The sequence below is a fragment of the Leopardus geoffroyi genome, chromosome B2 (assembly GCF_018350155.1).
Source record: "Leopardus geoffroyi isolate Oge1 chromosome B2, O.geoffroyi_Oge1_pat1.0, whole genome shotgun sequence".
Lineage (NCBI taxonomy): Eukaryota > Metazoa > Chordata > Mammalia > Carnivora > Felidae > Leopardus > Leopardus geoffroyi.
The window spans coordinates 133,953,338-133,978,710 of NC_059332.1; the positions used below are offsets into that span (position 1 = coordinate 133,953,338).

The following is a 25,373-nucleotide window of genomic DNA, read 5'->3' on the forward strand; positions in this document are numbered from 1 at the left end:
TAAGCTTCTGATACGCAGAGGAAAAGGAAAGTTTTAAACTTGAGACTGAGAAGGAAGATGATTCATGGTCCTGGAGGAAGAGGGCCCCCAAAGTTTTCAAAGATGACCCCCAGCTGCCACCCCTTCCTTTGGGCGCACACTCACCTCGTGGGCCCCAGAAAGTCGATGGAGCCAGTGTGTGGACCAGGGTGTAGCCCTTTAAAAGAACGGCAGAAGAATCACTAACTGGGAGTCAAGTTCGGCAATGGGCAAAAAAAAAAGGGTGCAGACACTTTAATGTAGTGTGGGAGTTAGAATGCAAAAGTTGGCTGTCCTGACCACATTTAGAATTTATGATTCAATATTTAAGAAGACCATAAAAGTCAAATTGCTACGGTTGGGGCAGGAAATGACTCAAGACCAAAAGGAAGACTTCTGTTGATGCAGGGTCAAGGTGAGACAGTTAATTCTGGCTGGTGGCTCTCACTGGGATAGACCAGCTTCCTGACTCAGGGGCTGGAGGGGACACAGGGGTAGCATGAACACTGTTCCCGAGAGTTCTGACAGCAGGAGCTATTTATTGCAAAAGAGTAAATATGAAACACGAAGTCAAGGATATCAATATTTACAAAATAGAGAACATTCTATGATTAGCAAAATCCCTTTCTCCGAGTGTGTTACTCTATCCCATTTTGACCGGACAAGTTCCTGGCTGCCTGCCTCAATGTCAAGTGACTTACACTTCTGCACCGTTTTTATAGTAGGTATCTCGACATCGCAAAGGCAGTATTTCTGTTCTCCACGTGTGCTTTTAACACCCATTGTGTGTATCATTCATTTGACATTTACAGCCTGTGTGCCGTTTTATTTTCTGTTGGATCACACTCTTCCCATCTTTCATGGGAATTTTCATGTGTTTTTTAGATTTCACCTATATGGGAAATCATACGATATTTGTCTTTTTTGACCTGTTTCATTTAGCAGAATACCCCCTAGGTCTGTCCATGTTGTGCATGGAAAGATTTCATTTTTTTTTTTATGACTGAGTAACATTCCATTTTATATCTGTCCCACATCTTCTTTATCCATTCATCTATTGATGGACACCTGGGTTCCGTCAATATACGGACACCTGCTTCCGTATCTTGGCTATTGTAAATAATGCTGCAATAAACACAGGGGTGCATATATCTTTTCAAATTAGTGTTTTTGTTTTCTTTGGGTGAATATCCACTCGTGGAACTACTGGATCATACGATCTTTCTATTTGTAGTTTTTTGAGGAACCTCAAAGCGGCTTTTCACAGGGGCTGTACCAATTTCCACTCCCAGCAACAGGGCACAAGGGTTCCTCTTTCTCCGCATTCTCTCCGCTCCTGTTTCCTGTTACCCCATGTCCTTCTGATTCTAGCCATTCTAGCAGGTATAAGGTGATGTCTCATTATGGTTTTCATTTGCATTTCCCTGATGTTTAGTGGTGGTGAGCATCTATTCAGGCGTCTGTGTGCCATCTGTAGGTCTTCTTTGGAAACAAATATTTATTCGGGTCTTCTGCCTATTTTTACTTTTTTTTAAGTTTTTATTTATCTTGGGAGAGAGAGAGAGCATGAGCAGGGGATGGGCAGTGAGAGAGGAAGAGGGAGAGAATCCCAAGCAGGGAGCCCCACGTGGGGCTCGAACTTAACAAATTGTGAGATCATGACCTGAGCCGAAATCGAGTCAAAATCGAGTCGGACGCTTAACTGACTGAGCCACCCAGGCGCCGGCGGGTCCTCTGCCTCTTTTTAATCAGATTATGATTCTTATTATCATTGTTATTATTATTAATTTGGTGTTGAGTTGTATAAGTTCTTTATGTATTTTGGATATTAACCCCTACAGAGATACTTTTTGAGAAGGGGGTCTTTAGGAAAGGAAGAGACTGTGCCCAGGAAGTCCGTCGTAAGGTGTGTTAGATACTGGGGAGGAATGAAGCGTAAGAGGGAGTGAGAAGGAACTTCATCGGCTTGGATGTGTTGTGTGGACTTGGTGGGGGAGTAGCAGGTTTCCAAGCGTCTGATGTGAACTGCCTGGACTTGGGGTGTAATAAGCTTGACCAGTATCTAAGTTTGGGCCTGAACTTTGTCATTTCTCAAAATGAGAGGAAACGAGGCTTCCACAGAGGGTGCTCTTGTCCGAGGAAGTTCTTGTCTTTTCTCCTCCTCACCCACGTAATGGACTCTGATGGATATGGAATTAGGGGGTGGCTTTTAATACTGATGCTGGGGGTTTGAGATTTCTTATGCTGCCTTATTAGTATCTGTGGCTCCCTCCCCCCCGCCCCATTTTTAGTTTTTTATTTGTTTGAGAGAGAGACCAGGGGAGGGGGAGAGAGAGAGGGGAGAGAAATTCCCAGCCAGGCTCCATGCCATCGGCACAGAGCCCAAAGTCAGGCTCATGACCTGAGCCAAAATGAAGAGGCAGATGCCTAACCGACAGGGCCATCTCCGTGCCCCTGGGATCCCCCCTTTTTTTTTTTTTCAACGTTTATTTATTTTTGGGACAGAGAGAGACAGAGCATGAACGGGGGAGGGGCAGAGAGAGAGGGAGACCCAGAATCGGAAACCGGCTCCAGGGTCTGAGCCATCAGCCCAGAGCCTGACACGGGGCTCGAACTCACGGACCGCGAGATCGTGACCTGGCTGAAGTCGGACGCTTAACCGACTGCGCCACCCAGGCGCCCCTGGGATCCCCTTTTTGATAGTGGTTCTCTGCGAGAGAATCTATCCTGCAGCATACAGAACTGTGTACCCTTTGGGGAGATGACCATGTTGGAACTGAGTTCTTTTGAATTAAGCCATGGAAGATGGATAAAGCATGACCCTTTCTTTACTTATGTCTCTTTAAAATTTATTCATCACTTAGTACTTCGTTGTTGTTGTATTTTTTTTTTTAAAGATTTTGTTTTTAAGTAATCTCCATACTCCAATGTGGGGCTCAAACTCACAACCCTGAGATCAAGAGTCGCTCGCTCCCCCCATCTGAACCAGCCAGGCCCCTCCCCTCCCTTTTTAAAGACTTTATCTTTTGTTACTTTTTTTTTTTAACGTTTATTCATTTTTGAGAGACAGAGCATGAGCGGGGAAGGGGCAGAGAGAGAGGGAGACACAGGATCCGAAGCAGGCTCCAGGCTCTGAGCTGTCCGCACAGAGCCCGACGTGGGGCTCGAACTCACAAACCACGAGATCATGATCCGAGCCGAAGTCGGACGCTCAACCGAGTGAGCCACCCAGGCACCCCGATCTTTTATTACTTTGAATAATACCTCAAATTCACTGTGAAACAAGGCACGATATAAATACATTTTATAAAATATAAATACATGTTATATTTCTGCAGTTGGTCTTTTTTGCGTTTTTTTTTTTTTTTTTTTTTTTTTTACAAAACCATCAACTCCTTGAAGACTGAATAAGCAGTTCAGTTTCCTGAGGGGCTAGATTAAACAGGGCTGTCAAGGAAGGAGGTGAGAATGAGCCAGAATGGGGGCAGGGAAGCACTTTTTGACGCAGGGAGAACATCAGCCTCAAAGGCCCTACGATAGGAATGAACTTGGTGAATTCTAGGATCAGAAACGAGGCTAAAAAGAGTATTGCTTGGAGAACATCGGAGATTTGAGAGTAGGTCAAAGAGACATTCAGGCCAGATGGCCTTGGCTATCATCAGAATTTTATTTTAACAAGATTAGAAACCATTGGAGTACTGAAATTAGCTTATTATTTTTTTTTTAAATTTTTTTGTGTGTTTATTTATTTTTTGAGAGAGAGAGGAGGGAGCGAGGGGCAGAGAAGGAGACACAATCTGAAGCGGGCTCCAAACTCTGAGCTGTCAGCACAGAGCCCAACACGGGGCTTGAACTCACGAACCGTTTAGATCATGACCTGAGTCGAAGTCGGACTTAACAACTGAGCCACCCAGGTGCCCCAAATTGGCCTATATTTTTAAAAGATCACTAACAGTGTTACAGCAAGTGGATGGTACTGAGGTGGGCGTGGCATGGGCCAGGCCATAGTCCTGGAGTTGGACAGGAGCGCACAGATGTAGAAATGAATTGGGGCTGGTGGCTAGCGGGACAGAGAAGAATTGAGGAAGACATCCTGGTGTTTTGCCTGATCACCTAGGTAGACTGTTTCTGGTCGTGGGGGTCAAGGCGGGCAATCAAGAGAAACCCAGTGTCATTCAACTAATTTACGTTGAGAATTTAAAGCGAGGTGACTGGACTACCGGGACATTCTCTTTTCTGGAAGAAAGTCCACTTGAGAGATTGAATTAGGACCAGAGGGGCCTGAGGGTGCGCAGTCTGTCCCGTTCCCCCCACCCCCCCCCCACCCCCAGTTGGGCCTCTAGAGTGGACCAGAATGCATCCTCGCCCCTCCTGGAAGGTGCTGGAAGCCCATCACTCGCTCTTAGCCCTGCCAGCGGGAGGCAGCGGGGCCTTGTGCCACAGAGTGGGGGCGGGGGGTACAGTGATGCCAGTTTCTACGCTGGGAGGATGGGAAGGGAGCCAGCGTAACAGAAAGGGTGGATTTGAGAGCCGTGTACTGGAGAAACGAGGAAACTTGGCAGCTGATTTGTGGTGGGCTGGAACGAGAGAGGGAAGAGAAGGCCTCATGCTGGGGGGTGCCCGGGTGGCTCATTCGGGTGAGTGTCTGACTTTTACTTCGGCTGGGATCGTCGTGAACTCACTCTTGTGAGTTCGAGTCCCACGTCAGGCTCTGCACTGACTGCGTAGAGCCTGCTTGGGGTTCTCTCTCTCCCTTTCTCTCTGCCCCTTACCCGCTGGCTTGTGCACATGCTTGCATTCTCTCTCTTTCTCTCTCTCTCTCTCTCTCTCTCTCTCTCAGAATAAATTAAAAAAAAAAAAAGGCCTCAGGTTTGCATCTCCTGAGCCTTGGCTCATTGGTGAGAAGGGGTGATGGGTATGTGGTGGGGCAAGTCAAAAAGAAACGAGTCTTTATGTGGATACATTCTTCAACTAACTTTTTAAACTCATGGTCCCAATTACTCTGCTCAGTTCTCTTGAAATTTCGGAGGCATTTGATCAATTAGAAAAGACCTGCAGGGTGCCTGGGTGGCTCAGTCGGTTGGGTTTCCGACTCTTGATTTTGGCTCAGGTCATGATTCCAGGGTCATGGGATCAAGTCCCTCGTCGGGCTCTATGGGGATCATGGAGCCTGCTTAAGGCTCTCTCTGTCTCTCTCTCTGTCCTTCCTGACTCGTGCATTCTCTTTCCCTTAAAAAAAAAAAAAAAAGACCTTCTAGGTCCCCCACCCCTAACACTTTCCATGATGCACGACCCTCGTGTTTTCACTTTAAGCTCATTGTTCTTCTGAGGAAACACACTGAGCAAAAGCTGTACAGTCCCATTGGAAGGTGCATCATTCAATGCACACTCCCTACTCGCTGTTCACCGACCCCTATGGGCAGACAGGACTGTTCGCAGGTGTTTGAGAAAACAGGCCCTAAAATTGAACCCTATGGCCACGGTGGCGTCCACGGTGTGGATGAGGGCAGCAAATCCCACAGTCCAAATGATTGTTGATGACATCTGCTGACATCGCCAGTTGGTACAAACACTAACACACATGCCATTTCTGGTACTTAGAAGTAGGGTTCCAAATTATATTTAAATGAAGCTTTGTGTTTAAAAAGCTCCCTGGGGCGGGGGGGAGGGTGGATAACTGTGTCAGACTTAATTAAATGCCTCAAAAATCTCAAATACCTCTGTAACCGTTCCTAAAAATAAAATGCTTGACAGATAGAGGTGTCCTGCGGATTTGTTTAGACAATTAATTCTCGAATTTTGGTGCTTAGTAATACTCGCTGAGATTTATTGAGTGCTTCCTGAGTGGCAGGCACTGTGCTGACGAGGTATGTCTCTTAATCGTCACGTAGCCCTATGAGATGAGAGGTGGGGTCTATCCTCATCACCCCATTTTACAGATCAGGCCGAGCGAGGTTAGGTATTTATCCACGGTCCCACAGTACTGCAGCCGGGACATACACCCAGGAATTCTGGCTTCGCAGCTCACATTGGTTCCTACCATACTCCAGTGTGTATATGAATCTGTATTACATTAACAAAAACTTTGTTCACGTTTATTTATTTTTGAGAGAGAGTCAGAGCGCGAGGGGGGTAGGGACAGAGAGAGAGAGGGAGACCCAGAATCTGAAGCCGGCACAGAGCCTGACCCGGGGCTCGAACTCCCAAACCATGAGATCGTGATCTGAGCCAAAGTCGATTGCCTAACTGACTGAGCCACCCAGGTGCTCCGTTTTTAATATTCCTTTCTCCTAAGAAGAACTATGAGCCATTGCTGTCTTGGAGATGTGGCAGTGTCTGTGAGGGCTGGGTGCTGGCTTGCGGGCGGCATCCTTCCTTCTATGACTGTGCCTGGTGAGATGGCAGAAAGGAAGGTGGACAGGGCGGGGAAGGGAAAGGAGAGACAATTTTCTACTTCAGAGAATAATGAACAAAAATTCCATTAGGTTTCCCGGAGCGTGGATTTATTAAGATAGAACAGGAGAAAATGTCTATTGACGTTTTGACTTACTGTAAAGGCAGGTAATCATTTCATCTTGAGAAGGGGCTGGGCCCCCAGTGGCCTTGGGACTCCTCTGGTCCTACTCTTTCTTTCTTTCTTTCTTTCTTTCTTTCTTTCTTTCTTTCTTTCTTTCTTTCTTTCTTTCTTTCTTTCCTCTTCTTCTTCTTCTCCTCCTCCTCCTCCTCCTCCTTCTTCTTCTTTTTTAAGATTGATTTATTTTTGAGAGAGAGAGAGAGAGAGAGTACAAGCAGGGAAGGGGCAGAGAGAGAGGGGGACAGAAGATCTGAAGTTGGTTCTGTGCTGACAGCAGCGTGCCCGACTTGGGGCTTGAACTCACCAACTGTGAGATCACGACCTGAGCGGAAGTCAGCCACTCAATCGACTGAGCCATGCAGGCACCCCCCTAAAGAGAATTTCTAAGGAGAAGCACAAACCTATGAGATACAGCAGTTGCCTTGGGTTTAAGCAGGGGGCGGTGGGGGTGGGGAAGAACAACATCCTTTCTACTCATTCTCTTCCCTTTGTTTTTGTTTTACGATTTTTAATGCGATGTTCTTGGTGTACATCTATACTCTCATGTGTGGGTGTGGAGCCAACTGGGAGGGATTTTCCTACCTCGGCATCTTCATTCATTAAACATTTACTGAGTGTCTGTCACGTGTTCAGGGGAGACACCAGGGAACAGGGTCCTAACTGTGAAGTTTCCTCCCCAGCCAGGTAGGTATACACCCGCATAGTCTTGTTCTAGGCTGTCAAGCTTTTTGACTTTTGCTCAGGAACATGCCTTAAGAGTACTGTGTGTGGATTGGGGCACCTGGGTGGCTCAGTCGGTTGGGCGTCCAGCTTCAGCTCGGGTCATGATCTCACATTCCATTCTGTGAGTTCGAGCCCCGTGTCGGGCTCTGGGCTGACAGCTCTGAGCCTGGAGCCTGCTTCAGATTCTGTGTCTTCCTCTCTCTCTGCCCCTCCCCTGCTTACACTCTGTCTCTCTCGTTCTTAAAAATAAATAGACATAAAAAAAAAAAAAAAAAGAAAAGAAATTCAGATCCTTGGATCGCTGAAAATCTTAAAAGAGTACAGTGTGTGGAATTTAAGAAACAAAACAAATGAACAGAGGGGAAGAAACAAAACAAATGAACAGAGGGGAAGAAAAAGGAAAACCAAGATACTGACTCTTAACTTTAGAGAATAAATTGATGGTTACCTGAGCGGAGGTGGGCAGGGTTCGTGTGTGGGTGGGGGGATCACTAGGGTGGGGGGGGGTTGGATTAAGTAGGTGATGGAGGGCGCCTGGGTGGCTCAGTCAGTTAAGCATCCGACTTCGACTCAGGTCATGATCTTGCCGTCTGTGAGTTCGAGCCCCGCGTCAGGCTCTGTGCTGACAGCTCAGAGCCTGGAGCCTGCTTCCGTTCTGTGTCTCCCCCTCTCTCTGCCTCTCCCCTGTTCACGCTCTGTCTCTCAATAATAAAGAACAGTTTTAAAAAAATGTTTTTAAGTAGGTGATGGGGATTAAGGAGGGCACTTGTGATGAGCACAGGGTGTTGTCTTAAGTATCAAATCACTAATTCTACACCTGAAACTAATATTACACTGTATGCTAACCAACTAGAATAGAATTTAGATAAAAACTTGGGGGAAAAAGAGTGCTGTGTCTTACTGTATATTGTAATTATTTTTACTTAAGCTGAAAGTTTAGGTGTGAACAACTTAGTCCTGACAGCAATGCTCAGTTGAGTCAGACTGTGCGCTTGCTTTTTCTTTCTTTCTTTCTTTCTTTCTTTCTTTCTTTCTTTCTTTCTTTCTTTCTTTCTTTCTTTCTTTCTTTCTTTCTTTCTTTCTTTCTTTCTTTCTTTCTTTCTTTTTATGATGTTTGTTTATTTTTGAGAGAGAGAGTACGATCAGGGGAAGGGCAGAGAGCGGGGGGGGGGGGGGGTGGGCACAGAGGATCCGAAGCGGGCTCCACGCTGACCACAGCAAATCCACGTGGGGCTTGAACTCACGAACCGTGATACCAGGACCTGAGCCGAAGTTGGTGCTCGACCGACCGAGCCACCCAGGCACCCCTCCACCGTGCACCTTCTTGACTTCCAACTCCTAGTCAATCAAGCCATCTCTCAGCTTGGCATTTATTTTTTTCTCAGCCTGGCTTTTCACTTGCGTTGCGGCCAAAAAATTGTTCAGTGGAGACCCTGCTCGGGTGGGCAGGGACACAGAACAAAACACGCTGCTTCTGTTTACATCCTTTGGCTGAGCCACCCATTTATTTCTCTGTAGCAGGCAGGATTTCCTCAGGAAGCTGTCCTGGTGGAGGGTGGGCCAGGGTTGACCAGGATGTGGTGACACGGAGCTGGCCCCCACCCCCACCCCGCCCTCTGGGGAGCTGTGCTGAGGTCAAGCCTAGATCTGTATCTGGGCCCACCCTCTCCAGTCTGTAAGTTCCAAGGCCCGCTCTCCTGCCCACACTGGGGTGGGGATTGATTGGGTTTGCGCCCCTCTTGGCACGTGGCTTCTTTTTCCCATTTCATGCTCTCACACGTGGTACTGGGGTAGAGAGCTGGGGCAGGGACACCTCCCAGAGGCCCCCTGAGCAGCTGTGTCCACATTTCCAAGCCCCCAGCATTTCCCACAGTGCCACAGGCCAGCCACTTGAGAGCGGCTTGGGTCAGCCATGGGACCAGCCTCAGGAAGAAATGATGGATTGGATGACGTGCCAATGTGTTTGGCCTCACCAAGCACCCAGGTATATGTTTCTTCATATGCGGCTGAGTGAATTATTCATCTGTACGCTTCTGCAGCTCCGGAGAACTGCTAACTAATACTCATCTTTATTTAAAAAATGTCACGAGAGGGGGTATCTTCTGTGGGAGGCCCCAGGAGATGGCTTTACAATTTAAAATAAGCGATAAGGCTAGCTAAGGTTTGTTATATACCCAACTGGTATAAGTCCATCCCTCTAAAGTGCTGACGTCAGGTTTTGGAGTAGATAGGCATGGATTTGAAGCCTGGGTCTGTGTTTTACTAGCCAAGTGGCAGCGGATGTGTCTGTCACCTCCCCGAGTGTCTATGCCCTCACTGGTGTTGTATGCTTAGTAAAACCTACATTAAGTCTTGTGTGTTTTAAGTGAAATAACATGCAAGAAAACCTGACACAATATAGGCATGTACATGTTCAATTTGTCAATTTCTCCCCCAGCTCATCCAGTCAACCTCCCCAACGCCCATGCATGCACACGTGCACAGGTGCACGCACACACACACACACACGCACGCACGCCAAATTCTATTGTCAGCGTACTCTACAAATTCAATCAAACAGAACAAAAGCAGGGCGCCTGGGTGGCTCAGTCAGTTAAGCTTCCAACTGCGGCTCAGGTCATGATCTCGCAGTTTGTGAGTTCGAGCCCCGCGTGGGGCTCTGTGCGGACAGCTCGGAGCCTGGAGCCTGCTTCGGATCCTGTGTCTCCCTCTCTCTCTCTGCCCTGCCCCTGCTCCCACTCTGTCTCTCTGTCTGTTAAAAAAAAAAAAAAAAATAGGAATACATGTTAAAAAAAAAACATTAAAAAAAAAAAACAGAACAAAAGCAAATCATTTTAGCGGCATCCATATGATGCACGAAGCTCCATGCTGTTAGTCTGGAAGATTGTTGAGCTTTCATGAAATGCCTACCCGTGCGACCTTGTGATAGGCACTGCAGAGAGTTCCAGATGTACTGCATTGTGAGAGGCCACATGCATGGGCCTGGCCGAGCTGATACGTGGTGGGGAAAGTGCCTGAATGTGCGTGCGTGAGACAACCAGGACCAAATACATGCAGGGAGGGCAGAGTGACTCCATAAACCCTGAGGGAATAACACAGCATAGGAGGGACATACCTGCAGATAGATTCCCCTTCTACGAATGAGAAAAAGGCCAGCCATTTTGGAAGCTGGGCTTATCACGGGTTTCTTGGCTTCTACGTATTTTATCTGTAGTCCTATCTGCTTCACCCACTGCAACTGTTTCTACCTAGACAAAGGGGATTTCATTATGACGCAGGAAAATTTTTTCAGCCAGACAACCCAGGGTTGATCATGATATTCCATAACATTGGTATTGATAGTGACAATGGCAATGGTTAAGAGCAATCATTTATTGAGTTCTGGGTGCCAGATACTCTTTTGAGTGCTGTATGTGGATTGTTGATCCCTGTTATTTGGCCTCATTGCTCTGTGGGCAGGTACTTCGAAGGCACAAGGAAATTTAGTAACTTGCTTCTTTGAGGTTAGAGATTGGGGGGTATTAACAATTATGCCAGGGGTGCCTGGGTGGCTCAGTCGGTTGGGCGTCTGACTTCGGCTCAGGTCATGATCTCACAGTTTGTGAGTTCGAGCCCCGCGTCGGGCTCTGTGCTGACAGCTCAGAGCCTGGAGCCTGCTTCACATTCTGTGTCTCCCTCTCTCTCTGCTCCTTCCCTGCTCATGCTCTGTCTCTCTCCGTCTCAAAAATAAATAAACATTAAAAAAATTAAAAAAAAAATTATGCCATATACTGCTTGTTCCTCTTCCTTTTCCAAAAAAGAGAAAGGAACCCAGAAATAAAACCAAGGAAATCCTCCACAAAAGTAGGTAGAATAGTATCTTATAACAAACAGCATTTTTCTCTTTTATAAAATGGAAGGTGAACGTGAGGAGGGTTTGTAAGGAGAGATCAAATGATTCTTCCGATGTCTCCTAGACAGAGTATTCTGAGGTCTTTTAAGTTCACCTCAATATCTTTGATTAAAAAACAAGTTGTGGGGTATGGACAAAATCCAACGCAATTCTAAGAAACAAATAGGTGAGTAATTATCATTGGAGGTTCAAGGAGAATTGGCAAGATTTCGAATCAGGAGGAAATTCACACAGAAGTAGTCTGTGGAAAGTTCTGAATCATGAGTTCCAGACTTCTAGTCTTTCAGTTTTCCATATTTGAATAGAATGGATTAAAATGTTTTGATCCCAGAATTTTCCTTTTCTTTTTCTTCTTCTTCGTCTTCATCTTCGACATCGTTGTCTTTTTCTTCTTTCTTCTATTTATTTTACAGAAAGAGACCACACAAATGGGGGAGAGGGGCAGAGGGAGGGAGGGAGAGGGGGAGAGAGAGAGAGAGAGAGAGAGAGAGAGAGAGAGAATCTTAGCAGGCTCCCCACGATCCTGGGATCTTGACCTGAACCAAAATCTAGAGTTGGACACTCAACTTACTGAGCCACCCAGGCACCCCCAGCCTTTTCCTTTTCTTACCTTTCAACAGTGTCATCTTGATTTCCTTCTATTAAATTCTGTCTCTGCTTAGGAGATATTTAGGGTCTCTTGTCAGAAATATGTTCCGACCTAATAAGGTATTCTCCAAGGAAGACTGCCACTCATGAATGAAACAAATGAAAATGTATAATGAAAAAAAAATCTATGATGTATATATTGGCAAATGCCTCATGCTTTAGTATCTCTCCTTGGTCGTCTTCTTAAGTGTTGCTCTCAGAATGCCAGCCTCATGGACTATATTTTTCAGGAATGGCTGTAATTCTCTTACTTCTGCCATATTTTATACCTTTCACTGGTGTTGTTGGCATGGAGAGGGGGCTGGGAGAGAAGAGCCTCTTGTCACTGGGCAAATGTTTTGGAAAAAAAACGAAGTGAGGTTGAAGTTAATTGGCATACCTTTTTAGAAATTTCCTGAATTATTTCTATGGAAAATCAGTTTGGGTTTTCTGCATTTTTGCCTGTGAGTCATGCCAGGCTTCCACAGCCACGCTCATGTGTGGGGAGGTGGGAACAGGACCTGACCTCAGTCTAGGCACAGAGCGAGGAAACTTTACAGGTTCATGGTGCTCGCAAATAAGGAAAGGCAGCAATGGGGGCGGGGAGCCTCTTACTCACCAGTTTTCCCAACACACCTGCCTTCTGTGACCAGGAGGGCTGTGAACTACCTGGAGCTGGAGGACAGTTACCTCTAATGGCCTTTTGAGAATCTTTATTATCTGCATTTATGGCCTGGTTTGTGGACAGAGGTCAGAAGATCTTGTTCCGGGATATTCATTAACAGAACATTCATAACAGAACATTCTCTTTAAATGCAATACAGAAAAGTATTTAGAGTTAGCAGACTAGGTTGTTTATGGCCTAGATATAGAGAATGAATCGAAATAGCCCTCACTCATTTTTACAAAATGGAATCTTACCAGTACCGCATCTCTGACTGTGTGAAAATGCGGACACTGCAAATTACGTAATTGCACGCTGCATATGGAAGCCCGACATCACCCCGAACCCAGAAAACACTGTCCTATAAAAACCTGCTTCTGCTGCCGGGTTCTTTCACTTTCATACTTGCAGCCCAGAACCAGCCCTTGAAAAGACTTGTCTATCTGTGCGTGAAATAGTTTTCCCTTGGCGGTGGCTGTTTTGCAACATTATGCCTACTGCATTTGACTTTCTCACATTTAAAAACTAATAAACTACATAAACATAAAAGTGCTAAGTATTAAAACCAGCGCCTCTTAGGAGTTTGTTTTTAATAAGCTTATGTAATTAACACCTTGCACTATATATTCCATTTGTTTCTTTTGAAACCGTACAAAGAACAGGATGATACACATAAAGAAGGCACCGCATAGTTAATATTGGCTTTTTGAATTATGATGGAGTCGTGGGTGTTGTAGAAATTAAGCCTTGCCAGTTACTTTCAAGTCTGAGAACCGAAGAGTCGGTCCATTACCTAGAGAAGATGAAACCAAAACATAAAGCAACGTGTAAATTGTTTATATTCCTCTTCCCAAGGGGCTGAACATAGTGCCTGGCACAGTGCTTGTTGATTGATCATTTTATCGTTTCGATTCGTTCACTGATTCAGTAAATTAGTTTCGAGATTCTTCTAGACGCTGCCCTACACCCTGAACAGTGAACAAAACTTAGAAAAATCTCTGCCCTTATGGACCTTATACTTTAGTTGGGGGAGGGGACTAAAACAGACACGAGTTACACGCCAACTATTTTAAATTTCATTTCTATTTATTTATTTCTATTTTCTTGTAACTATTTTTGAGAAAGAGAGAGAGTGCGTGTGCATGTGAGTGGAGGAGGGCAGAGAGGGGGAGGGACAGAGGATCTGAAGTGGCTCCGTGAAGATAGTAGCGAGCCTGACGCAGGACTTGCACCCTTGAACCCATGAACCGTGAGATCATGGCCTGAGCCGAAGTCGGACGTTCAGCCCACTGAGCCACCCAGGCGCCCCATATGTAAACTGTTTTAGGTGATGAGAGGTGAGGAGGAGAGAGAGTAGGCAGAGGACGGGGGTCAGAGACTGTGTGTGCCTGAGAGGTTGTCATTGTAGATAGGATGTCCTTGGGAAGCAGGGTTTCGAGTCCCGGCTGCGGCAGGTGGGGGAAGAGCCCTGCGGGGCCGAGAGAGGAGCCAGCTCCAAGGCCAGGCTAGCTGGTGGGCTGGAGGGGAAGCCAGGTAGCCGGTGTGGCCAGGCAATGAGCCGGAGAGGCTCCAGATGGGGCACGGGAGAAGGGGGGGGCACAGGTGCCAGGGGCCTTTCAGTTCATGGGGGGGGGGGCTGCGGCCTTTACTCTGAGGCAGACTGGAGGCTTCTGAGTAGAGCGGCAGGATCAGACTTAGGTTCAAACAGGATGTCTCCGGCTGCTGTGGTTACAGGGTTCCTGGGGTGAATGGGAGGCAGCCGCGTGTTTGATTTCCCAGTGTAGAAGAGAGCTGTTGACTTGTGCTTTGCCAATGGAAAAACACAGCCCATCCTGACAGAGTCAGCATTAAAAACGAGGGGACTCTTTAAGAGACTTGCTAGAACTATGTTCATGACTTTTGTTTTTGTTTTCAGGCTTCCCTCCCCCCCCCCCCCCACTATGTGGCAATTAAAATAAAAATGTATCTTATCCACATCACAGAGGAAAAAGTGAAACTGCTCTTTTTTATAGAGCAGGTGAGAAGCCTGAAAAAGTTTGAGTAAGTGGGGTAGACATGTGACTGGTCTAGAAATCTAAGAGCATGGGATAGGAAGGAGGGGACTATGTCCCAACAAACCCTGACCTATAAAACTGTTAAAAGAAACGAGATATGGCTGATAAGTACCTAAACACGTTCATTCTTCAATAGAAGTGAATTGCTCTGTAAGAAAAACGTTTATGGGGGAGCCTGGGTGGCTCAGGCAATCAAGTGCCCGACTCCGGATGTCAGCTCAGGTCATGATCTCACGGCTCCCTGTGAGATCGAGCCCCACGTCGGGCTCTGTGCCGCCAGTGTGGAGCCTGCTTGGGATTCTCTCTCCCCGGCTCTCTCTGCTCTTGCCCCGCTTGAGCTTCCTTCCTCTGTCTCTCTCCAAATAAATAAACTTAAAAAGTATATCTTCGAAATTTTTAAACATTAGGTGTCATGAAAAAGGCAGTGGTGATGTTAGTAAATTCTCAGCTTGTGAGCAAATTGGAAAAATGAACATTTTCATTTTAGTGATAAGTGGCTTGGTAGAATGATGTAAATGCGTCTTAGGTGGTGTTTTTTTTTTGTTTTTTTGTTTGTTTGTTTTGTCCTTTTAGGTATAAAATGCCTGTCAAGTTCACATTGTAACTCTCTAAAGGATGTGGTACAAAGCAAATAATCTTCACTCTCAACCTCCAAGATGTCTTTAATCTCCAAGTAAGAAGAGATCCATTGCTAAGGATGCTTTTTCAGGGATCTGTCATGTTATATTCTTGGCAGTTGTGAAAATCTTCTATGATGAAAGTTGAGATCACTTTGAGGGGAAATGATGTAGTTGGGGAAGAACTTTTCCTTCCCAAAGGATTGAAATAAAAGTATGGCCTTCATGTCACGTACTGCTTTATATGGTTGCATCCACAGATGGACAGACACACAGATGTAGATACAGGTAATACTCACCTATGTGCCTGGGACAAGAGTAATTTTTTGCGGCTGACATTTTCTTCATCTGCTTTTGCCTATCTGTTACAGGTCAGGATGGGCACAGAATGAAGCCAGCAGATTTTCCCTGTTTACCCCACATTCACAAGTGGGCCTTTGAGTGCCTAAATAAAGTCCTTACAGCACTGATGGTTATGAGTGTCCGTGAGATCAAGGGGATGGACAGAAGGGCACATGTCAGAAGCTAGGTCAGGAAATGCGCTCGAGGAGGGTTAGGGGTGCGCTGAAGAGCTGTTTTTGGATTACTTGGAGTTTTTCTAGGGCAACGGGTGAGCCGGTTTCTCCTTGACTTTGGAAAGAAACGACCCAATTGGTGTCACATGAACGAAGGGCCCTAAAATAGCCTCCGGTAAATAGGAACAGACAGGTTTCTGTTCAGCCGGCCATAGCTCATTCCCAGAAAGGGAATGTGCTCGTTTCCTTGGCCTCAGCGTTGCTGTAGTATTTGCTCTTTGACACCACCTGACCTGGCAGCATTCCAGGTGTGTCTTCCTACTGGTCTCCCTTGGGGATTGAATGGAAAGGATTCAACTGGATACATTCCTGATATATTCAGTGCCTTTCTATATAGTCTTTGTTTCGAGATACTTACTTGCCTTTTCTTTTTTTTTTTTTTTAATGTTCATTTATTCTTGAGACAGAGAGAGACAGAGCATGAGTGGGGGATGGGCAGAGAGAGAGAGAGAGAGAGGGAGACACAGAATCAGAAGCGGGCTCCAGGCTCCGAGCTGTCAGCACAGAGCCTGATGCAGGGCTCGAACCCACGGACCGCGAGATCATGACCTAAGCCGAAGTCAGATGCTTAACCCACTGAGCCACCCAGGCGCCCCGCTTACTTGCCTTTTCTGTCAGGGTGTGAGGAGAACGTTCAGCCTGTAGTGACCTTGGGCCCATTGCACCGCGGAACTTTCTTGTTAATCTTCCTGGTATAAGAATCTTCCATTGGATTCCAACAAGATCCATGACCGTCAACGTGCTAAGAATTATCAGCAGTAAGTGGAAATAATCAGAAATCAATTCTGCACATGAAGAATCCTCAACCTGGGTTTCCTTCTTCCTCTTCTCTCCTGACTCCCGTCCTGCCACACCTCTGCACCGAATCTTCAGCCACCTGGGTAGCTTTTCCTCTTGGAACAGGTTAGGTAGACTGTCTCCTGACTCAGAGGAATTATATTTGTGGTGCCTTCTGCCTGGAAATGTATTTCCCACCCGCTCTCCTCATTCTTTATGTATTGTTATCTCTAACGATGTATTTCACGTTTGATCGTCTCACTCAGCGGACTCAATTGCTATTGTAAGGTTGGTGGGGCCAGAGACTGAGACTACAATCTCACCATTATATATGAAAATACTGAATCAATGTTATGAGACCCTCAGGAAGCAAGGAGATCAGCTCTACTGACCTTCCTTCCTTCCTTCTTCCTTCGATAGACACTTCTTAGGTGATTGCTAAGTATCATTGTGATGGTGTTAGGTGCTGAGGTTGCAAAAATGAGTAAGACCCAGTTCCACCTTCAAGGAGTTTAAAGTCTGGGGATAACAACCATGTAAATTAAGTAAAAGTCACTTTTCAAAGATGTCCTAAAATAGAAAATTTCAAATATATACAACATTAGCATATTTTAAAGAAGCCCCATATTCCGGCACTACCATTAATCAGTCACTGCCAGTCTTGTTTCGTCCATGTCTGCTCCCACTCTTTTCCTCTCCCTCCTTGACTTTGAAGCAGATCGCAGACATCAGGTCATTCCATTTGCAGGTGGAATGTATAAGATTTACAGTGACGCAGTGGGAAGGTCACGTGCCATTCACGGCCCATTTGTGAAGGATGGGCTGCCGTCTGTAGGGTCAGTAGGGCGAAAGCGGGTCCGGGCAGAAGAAGCCACAAGGAGGAGCGCGGATGATACGGTGCTGCTGCATGTACTGGTTTGATCTGGACCAAACTGGTGTATGGATAGGGAGGTGGTGCCATGGGAGCAAGTCTATAAAGACAGACAGTTCCAGGTAAAAAGCTGCTTGTTTTGTATCCAACAGACCAACGCTGTCAAATCCTCCCTGGGAGACCTTTTAAAGTTCTCAAGATTTATATTTGAAAAGTGACCAGTGGGCATGGCGCATAGAGTGGGTTGCAAATGAGATGAGATTGGAGAGAGGGTAAGTAGCTGGGGAGTTCTGTCCGAGGCCTGAACACTGCTAGGATGAACATGGAGAGACATTTTGAGACCCTTGAGACTAGGAGAGATATTAGAGAAGACATGTTATACTAACATTGACTTATGTATGACACATTAGTATAAGTTATATTCGTCATAGTGACCTCTTCCTTTGGGGGTAAGTGAATGACTCCTGAGAGTCTGGCATCCGTGGAACTGGTGGATGCTAATCTCTGGAATACTGGACTCAGGAACGAAAGTTTGGGGGGTTGGAGAGTTCACACCGGGAAAAGGAGGCATGGGCAGCTGGCGGCAGCTAAGGAGGTGGATGAGAGTTTTGAGAACTTATCACAGTGTAAGGGGGCACCCACGTACTTTAGTACCGGCCATCTGAGCAGTGTCCTCAGGCTTCCTAGCCATGTGAATTTTCTTGATAACACCCTGTAGGCATTACCTACCAGTTCTTAAAAATCTAGAACTTTGGCAGCTCAACACTGGTTCTATAACAGTGAATGGTTACAAGCATGATGCCTGATGTCAGTTTTGATCAGGTCACCATGACCTCTAAATCTCTTAGCCTTCCTTAAGTGCATTCCATGGAAATCAACCATGGTCAAATCCAGTTCTGACTCCTGTGTTATCCCCCCCACCCCCCACTCTGCAAGCCATGGCAGAATATCGTTTTCTTAAAATAGGAGAAACCCTCAAGTATTGTACAAGGCTTAACAACATAACCAGAAATTTCAGGATTGTTGTGAGATTAATATATTCATTTCCAAATGGCTCAGAATATTACAGGTCACTGTTTTTAAACCCGGCATCAGATCCTGACTGGCCAAATGCTTGAGAATGCTCATACCCTCATGATCATGTGCCGAAGGCAGCCAGAGAAACTGTCAAGTGTGATTCATACTCATCAAAATCTGTGAATATGGTCAGAAATTGTGACTTCATTTCCACCAAACTAGCTCGTTCATTGCCACCCAGCTAGCTCACTCTGCTGTTCTTTCCAAATCTATGATTCTATTAAGCTCAGGGCAGTTTAGAAATGAGAAATGAGTTCAGTCCGAAATTGCCATCTGCTAATTCCACATGCCCGTTTTGAGAGTGAATCTATACCGGAATTTTTTTTTTTTTTTTTAACAAATTGTCAACGTTCCAGTCACTTCCCTTCAATTTCAAGTTCTGAAGGTTCCTGTGACATGTTCTTTTGTGCCGATGATAGCTCAGCAAATTAGATCTTCCAGTGTCTTTAATTCCAAAAAGACCTTACACCGAGCACAGTCTAGGAAACCCCTTCAACAGATTTCCATGACTTCACCATATGACTACATTAAAATGAACTAAAAAGCATACTTTGCTTTTCTGTTAATAATAAACATCCGTGTTTCTTGATTTTACATTGAATATTTTGCACCTAGTGTAGCGTCTGGAGTGTCCTAGGTGTTCAATAAATATTATTGGAATTGATGGGATACTGTATTAGGTATTGATGATTGAAACGCATATTAATTTTATAGCCTTGATCACTTTCTTCATCGTACCTGATCATTAATGTGACATCAGAGATCCAGCACACCCTCCCCATGAGGGATACGGAGGAGGCCTTTTTTAATCCCATTTTGTTGTAGCTGCTCCTCTCTATGGTCAGGAAATGGAGTTTTCCTACTTAGACCGAGCTTTTCAAATTCCTTCTGAGTTGATAACTAGGGATTCCTAGTTTGTGTGAGATTCTGGCAGTACATTTTTTTAAAAACGTTTATTTATTTTTAGAGAATGAATTGGGGAGGGCCAGAGAGAGAGGGAGACGCAGAATCCAAAGCAGGCTCCAGGCTCTGGGCTGTCAGCACAGAGCTCGAGGCGGGGCTCGAACCCACGAACCGGGACATCATGACCTGAGCCCAAGTCGAATGCTTAACAGACTGAGCCACCCAGGCGCTGCCACTCCCCCGCCCCGTATCCATTTTTAATGTAAATAGATACAGTCTACATTAATAAGTACTTAGAGTTGTAAGTAGTTTATAAATAATGCTGTCAAAGATGTCCCATGCCCTAGTTTTTGTTGTTGTTTGGTTTTCGTTTTGCGTTTTGTGTGTGTGTGTCTGTTGGTTTTGTTTTTGGTGTTTTTCCTCAGGCCTTTGAAGGCCACTTCCTTAGAAGCAGTTGTTGAGAGAGTGTTGGGAGGGAGGGAGCCTCAGTGCTGCCTGCCTGAGGCCTTCCTTCCCCAGGGCTGGGTTTATGCTAAGCGGAGACCTCTGTGCGGAATAGTGGGGGCCTCGGGCACCAAGGTTATATTTGCCAAGGCAAGAATTAGAGGGCCTGGCAAGGTCTAGGGTGTTCTGGAGAGGGGGAGTGGAAATGTGAAGTCAACCCTCCAGCCACCTGCCACGTGGGTGTGCCCCCCCCCCCCCGCCCCCCAGGGCTTTTCATCACCACCAGCATGACCTAATACGGTCCCTTTAGTGTGTGTTTTTGGTTGTCCTGCGTAAAAAACTTCTTCCTGAGACAAACTGTATTCCCGCCCAGACCATCTGCGGAAATGCTAGGAGCGACATACCTCGGAGAAAAATATTCGAGATCATGGCATATTCACTGACTCTCTCCACGAATGACATGGCAGGATGGGGATAAGCAGAGCTAGTGCTGGGAGCGACGCCTCACAGATGCAGTGAGGCCGAATGAGGAAACCAGAATTAAAGTCTTTTTTATGGCAGCAGCAATTTCACCGGAACGTTTGCTGAAAGCATTTATCACCTCCAAATCTTTAAAGAAGCTAATTAAGAAGGAAGACGCAGAGGGGCGCCTGGGTGGCTCAGTGGGTTAAGGGTCCAACTCCGGCTCAGGTCATGATCTCACAGTTCGTGGGTTCGAGCCCTCGAGCCCCGCGTCGGGCTCTGTGCTGACAGCTCGGCTTCCGATTCTGTGTCTCCCTCTCTCTCTGCCCCTCCCTTGCTCACGCTGTCTCTGTCTCTCAAAAATAAATAAATGTAACAACAACAACAAAAAAAGAATGAAAACGCAGAGTAAAAGTCATTCAGGAAATCGGGCTGCGTTGTTATTGCAGTGATTTCTTCCAGTGGACTTAGCTTGTTGGGGAATGAATACTGATATATTCAGCTCCACCCCTCTCCAAAACAACAGGGAGCAATGTAAATGAGCGTATAATTTATATTATTCAAAATGTATATATACTTATTACTATAGACCAAAAAAGGTAGAGACACTAAATAAATGAGCCAGGAGTCTGTTCTCTTTCTTCCCCTCAACGTTGGGGATTCAGAGCAACACTTGGAGTTTTCCCTTGGGGCTCTGTCTTTATAGATACAGAAAATATCAGGATTACAGGTCATTTGCATTCATTTGCATTCGATCTGCATACAACAGCACAGATTACATTGTATTTCCGGGTGTTTTCAGGACTTTTGTCTTCTTTTTTTTTTCCAACATAAGCCTGTCTGGATACCCTACACCATAAACGACATCTGGGAAAGAAGAGAGCAAAAATAACCAAAGTTAACGATACAAATGCTTTCTGTTTTCATAGTACTTTGAGTTTTTACATTTTCCAGAGACAGAAGTACGTTGGGATAAAGATCAGAAAAGACTGCTAAGTCAGTCGTTACGAGAACAGTGCTGCTTCTTTTCTCCTTAATTGCGACAGCAGTCCCCCCCCCCCCCCCGCCCCATCTGAGTTGTTGGGTACAAATGCCCCGTATCTCTGCATTTTTATGTTGGCTGCATAAATGATGAGTGTTTGGTGTGCAGTGGCTTCGTGGGAAGATTGCACAGGGTCCGTCTTCTGTTGACCTGCCCCTGGTAGTGAGACCGCCGATCCAGTTTAAACCCATACCAATCGAAGTGGATGGTTATGTGGGAAAGATGCCGTGGCCTGGTTTTGCAGGAAGAAAAGGAAAGAGAACTCGAATTTGCATGGGTTTTCTTCCTTTTCTTTTCTTTTTAGCTGCGTATGGGGAAATTCTTACAAAAAGATCGGGTGACACACTTTCATAATTTACTTAAATTCTTTGGAGGAAATAAGATTTCCCCCTGTTCCTAAACTTGAACCCATATTCCTTCAGCCTCACGCATGAGAACCAAAGGCGAAAAATAAGAAATGAGACAAATTAGGCGAGCAATGACTCTAGAGCAGAAATCTTGAACACCTTAAGAGAAATAGAAGTTTAAAAAGAAATCGATTTCAGTAGTTTAATAATTGTATCTATTAGAATAAGCATAGACAGCGTTTACTATTTTGCAACTTGAGTGCCTCTTGACATGAGCACTGTGGGTGTTGGGTCAGACATAACCTCACATTCCAGAAAGAAAGATGCACTAGGTGTGGTGGTATTAACATCAGCTGTATTGGTTAAATTCCCTACAGCCTAATATGGAAATATTTTGATGTTTTTATTTTTTTTAATTTATTTTTGAGAGAAAGAGACAGAGAACAAGCAGGGGGGGGGGGGCGGTGCAGAGAAAGGAGACACAGAACCTGAAGCTGGCTCCAGGCTCCGAGCTGTCAGCACAGAGCCCGACGCGGGGCTTGAACCCACGAACCGTGAGATCGTGACCTGAGCCGAAGTCGGACGCTTCACCGACGGAGCCACCCAGGCGCCCAGAAGCAAATGTTTTCACCGAATAGGTCTTCGCTATCTCAAGAACACGTTGGGCGGAAATGATGCCAAGGTTTCCAGATAGTCCGGAAAGAGCATGGGTTTTGAGTGGAGGAAGAGACCATCGTCTCGTGGTTCATTGGTTCCATCTGATTGGGGCGATAAGGATTTCTTCCTGGGGATGGCAGACAAGACCTACTTTTTAAAATCCCGTTCTTTTATTCTTTTGCCTCTCTTGGCACTTACATCATCAAGGCTGCCGAAAGTGGAAATTTTGGGGACTTACTGCACATCTGGAAAGCGATTTGGGAAAACACAGGGGCAGCTGTGCCACGCTGCTCTAAATCATTGTCTGCCGGGCCCCAAGTCCGGGTTGGACGTTGCCACATGCTGCAGGGTGTGAAGTGTTTGCTGTCTTTGGCCTGGGTTGAGTTGAACAGCTGCTTTTTTTCTCATATATTTTCCAGGCCCCCGCGATACTGGGGAATTTGGGGTGATCTGGGCTGAGGGATAGGGACTTAAACTTTTTCACCAGTGGCAAAAAAACACATCTGATCGGCAGCTTGGAAACTTGAGAACCGAACAGTTGATGTTGAAGGTATTGCTAGGAAAAAGGAGGGGTGGGGAAGTGATTTGAAAAAAAGCTATGTAAATAATGGCTTACAAACTTTTTTGGAGTGGACTTGACTGATCCAAGAAAACCAGTGATTGTGTTAAGTTGTACGGTTCAGCTGGCTGTTTTTTGAGAAGCCAGAATTCAAGATCGGAGTGCCTTGGCTAAAACAGTACAATTTTTAGTGCCTCTGTGATGGGGGCCGGGCAGCGGGCGGAAGGAGGGAGAGAAATTTTCATTTAAGAACGGCAGTCTATAGGAAAGTGCGTAGCTGTAATGTCTACGGGTTTTAACAAGTTCACTCAGGTATTAGAAGATACAGGTTTTGTAGTTGGTCAAAGGTGACAGGTATGTTTCCCTTCCTGGATGGATGAAGGTGGAAGTTTCTGGATGGAGACAGGATAGCCTCATACTCTTGATAGGCTTGACACAACTCTGAAGGGCCCCAGGACTTCAGGGGCCCCAGCTGTTGTGGGCAGTGGCAGAATCCAGGCAGTAACTCGTAAGAATAGGTTCTCAGGTGATATGGCTATAAACCCTGTTTCCCCCCACCTTCCAACGCGTGCTTTGAAGGGAGCTCCTTGGTCCTTCCCAGTATGTACCGGGGGCGCGGACTAAGGAAACAGGAGGATCTTGAAGAGTAGGGGGACCATGAGGACTTTGTTTCTTTGAAGTTTAAGCAAAAATGCTGGGTTAATAGAAGGCAGCCGGCCCAGCAGCTGCAGACTCAAGCCCATGCTTCAGCGGGCACTTTGCTCCCATTGTCCTGGCTGTGAGTAGTGGTTGGTGGTCAGAACTCAGTTCAGGTGTTGGGCCTGAGGTGTGTGTGGGGTGGGAGAGGGCCTGCTCCGAGGGGAAAGTGGTCGTTGTAGGAAGCTGCTTGCTTCTCTCTGGCTCCTCTGGGCCTCACAGGCAGTGGCTCTCAGCTCCTTCCTCATCGGGGCCCGACTGGGGAGCAGAGGCGAGGTGAAAGGCCCTGAGAGCTGGGCTGGCAAGGCGGGGGTTTGCTTTTTCAGCTGGGTGATGGGGCGGCATGGGGGATTCTCCGAGGAGGGGAAGCCGGTCAGATCTGTTTAGCAAGGTCACTTCGGTGGCGGGGTCGATGGCAGGTTGGGCAAAGTGGGGAAACAGATGAGAAAACCCACCAGGGGGTTGTGGGTTTCCATGCTGTGGCCCATGGGGGTACCTGTCGTAGGGCCGAGGCGAGTCAGGACAAACCTTAGGATCATAATTTGATTCATCATGCTAGATTTCAGAAACTTCACTATAAGATACTCTGGCTTGGCTTCCTCCCTCCTGAGTGATTCTGGTTTCAGGCAGTTTCCTTTGCTGACGGCAGGAAAGCAGAGACCAGCAGGCTGACCACCTCTGGGCCTTTCCTCAGAGGCCCAGCAGCAGATTTCTGCCTTGACCGATATTACTTCCCTCTTGGAAACTTGACAGTAAACATATTGAATAGGAGGCTAGGCCCCCAGAGCCTCTGTGTCTGTCCAGCTTGTTGTCTGAGACGGACCGACGACCAAATGAAGGAATGACTTTTGCCCAGACATGTTCAAATGCTCAAACGTCTCCTTCCTAGATCTGTCCTGGGGACTTGGACACGATTACCTCAAAGGAGAACATTTTCTTGGGGTGGGGGGGAGGGAGAGGTTTTTTTCTAAAATATCATTTCTTTTCATTTCTGTTTCTCCTGTACGTGGGTTGTATAAGATCAGTGAGTGCAGACGTGGGATAGAGATGCTCGCTCCGACGCAGGCCTCCTGACAAGGCCCAAAGGTCTTTAGCGGAAAGGCTTTGGGAGAACTCTTACTTCCCCAACCCCACCTGCATCTGAGTGTGTTTGCGTGTTTAGACAGGGCTGTGGACCGTAAAATGGAAAGCGTGTGCACCTTCTAGGCTCCCTAAAAGTTGCGTTTCCTTGGTTGGCTTGGTAGGGCCATTTATTCTTACCAAAGAAAGGACACGTCGGGAGGTAAACAGGGGAGGGCAAATGTCTTTATGAATGAACGAGTGAGTAGAAGAAATGGCATAACTTACAAATGTGTGTCCTCCGTGTGTATGTGTTCAGACACGCATTCAAGGCCTCGACTGCCCTAAAGGAAGACTATAGTCTGAAACATCGTCTTGTAGTGAACATGAGTAGCTAAGCAAGTTTTGAGCACTTACTGTGTGCCAGGTGGACCGTGTTACTTCACCGCTTCTCCTTGGGAGATAGGTTCCGTGCTATTCCATTGTTACCGGAGGTTATCCGTCCAGAGGTTATCCGTACTATTCCAGAGTTCCCAGAGCTTAGGAAACACGCCTCAGGCCCCTGAATTGTGAGCGGCCGCCGAGCTGAGTGTGAACTCGGGAACGTGGGCTCCGGAGCGGCTGCCGGGGCCACAGACCTGTTCCTTCTTTAGGTGAATTTGTTAACGTGTGTGCTTCTCGCTTGTGTACTTGGAATAACTCAAGGAGTAGGGTTTTTTTTTTTCTTTTCAAGGG

General features: G+C 46.3%; 1 protein-coding gene and 1 long non-coding RNA gene across 13 annotated transcripts in view; one reads left to right on the forward strand and one right to left on the reverse strand.

The window, feature by feature from the left end:
• The window catches only part of SASH1 (SAM and SH3 domain containing 1), a 335,608-nt gene that overhangs the window by 158,770 nt on the left and 151,465 nt on the right, over nucleotides 1-25,373 (forward strand). The window lies entirely within an intron of this gene.
• LOC123609143 lies at nucleotides 21,108-25,169 on the reverse strand. The gene is made up of 2 exons (XR_006717630.1): nucleotides 25,056-25,169; nucleotides 21,108-21,145 (listed from the first exon to the last, which is right to left on the reverse strand). It is a non-coding gene; the product is annotated as an uncharacterized LOC123609143 (long non-coding RNA).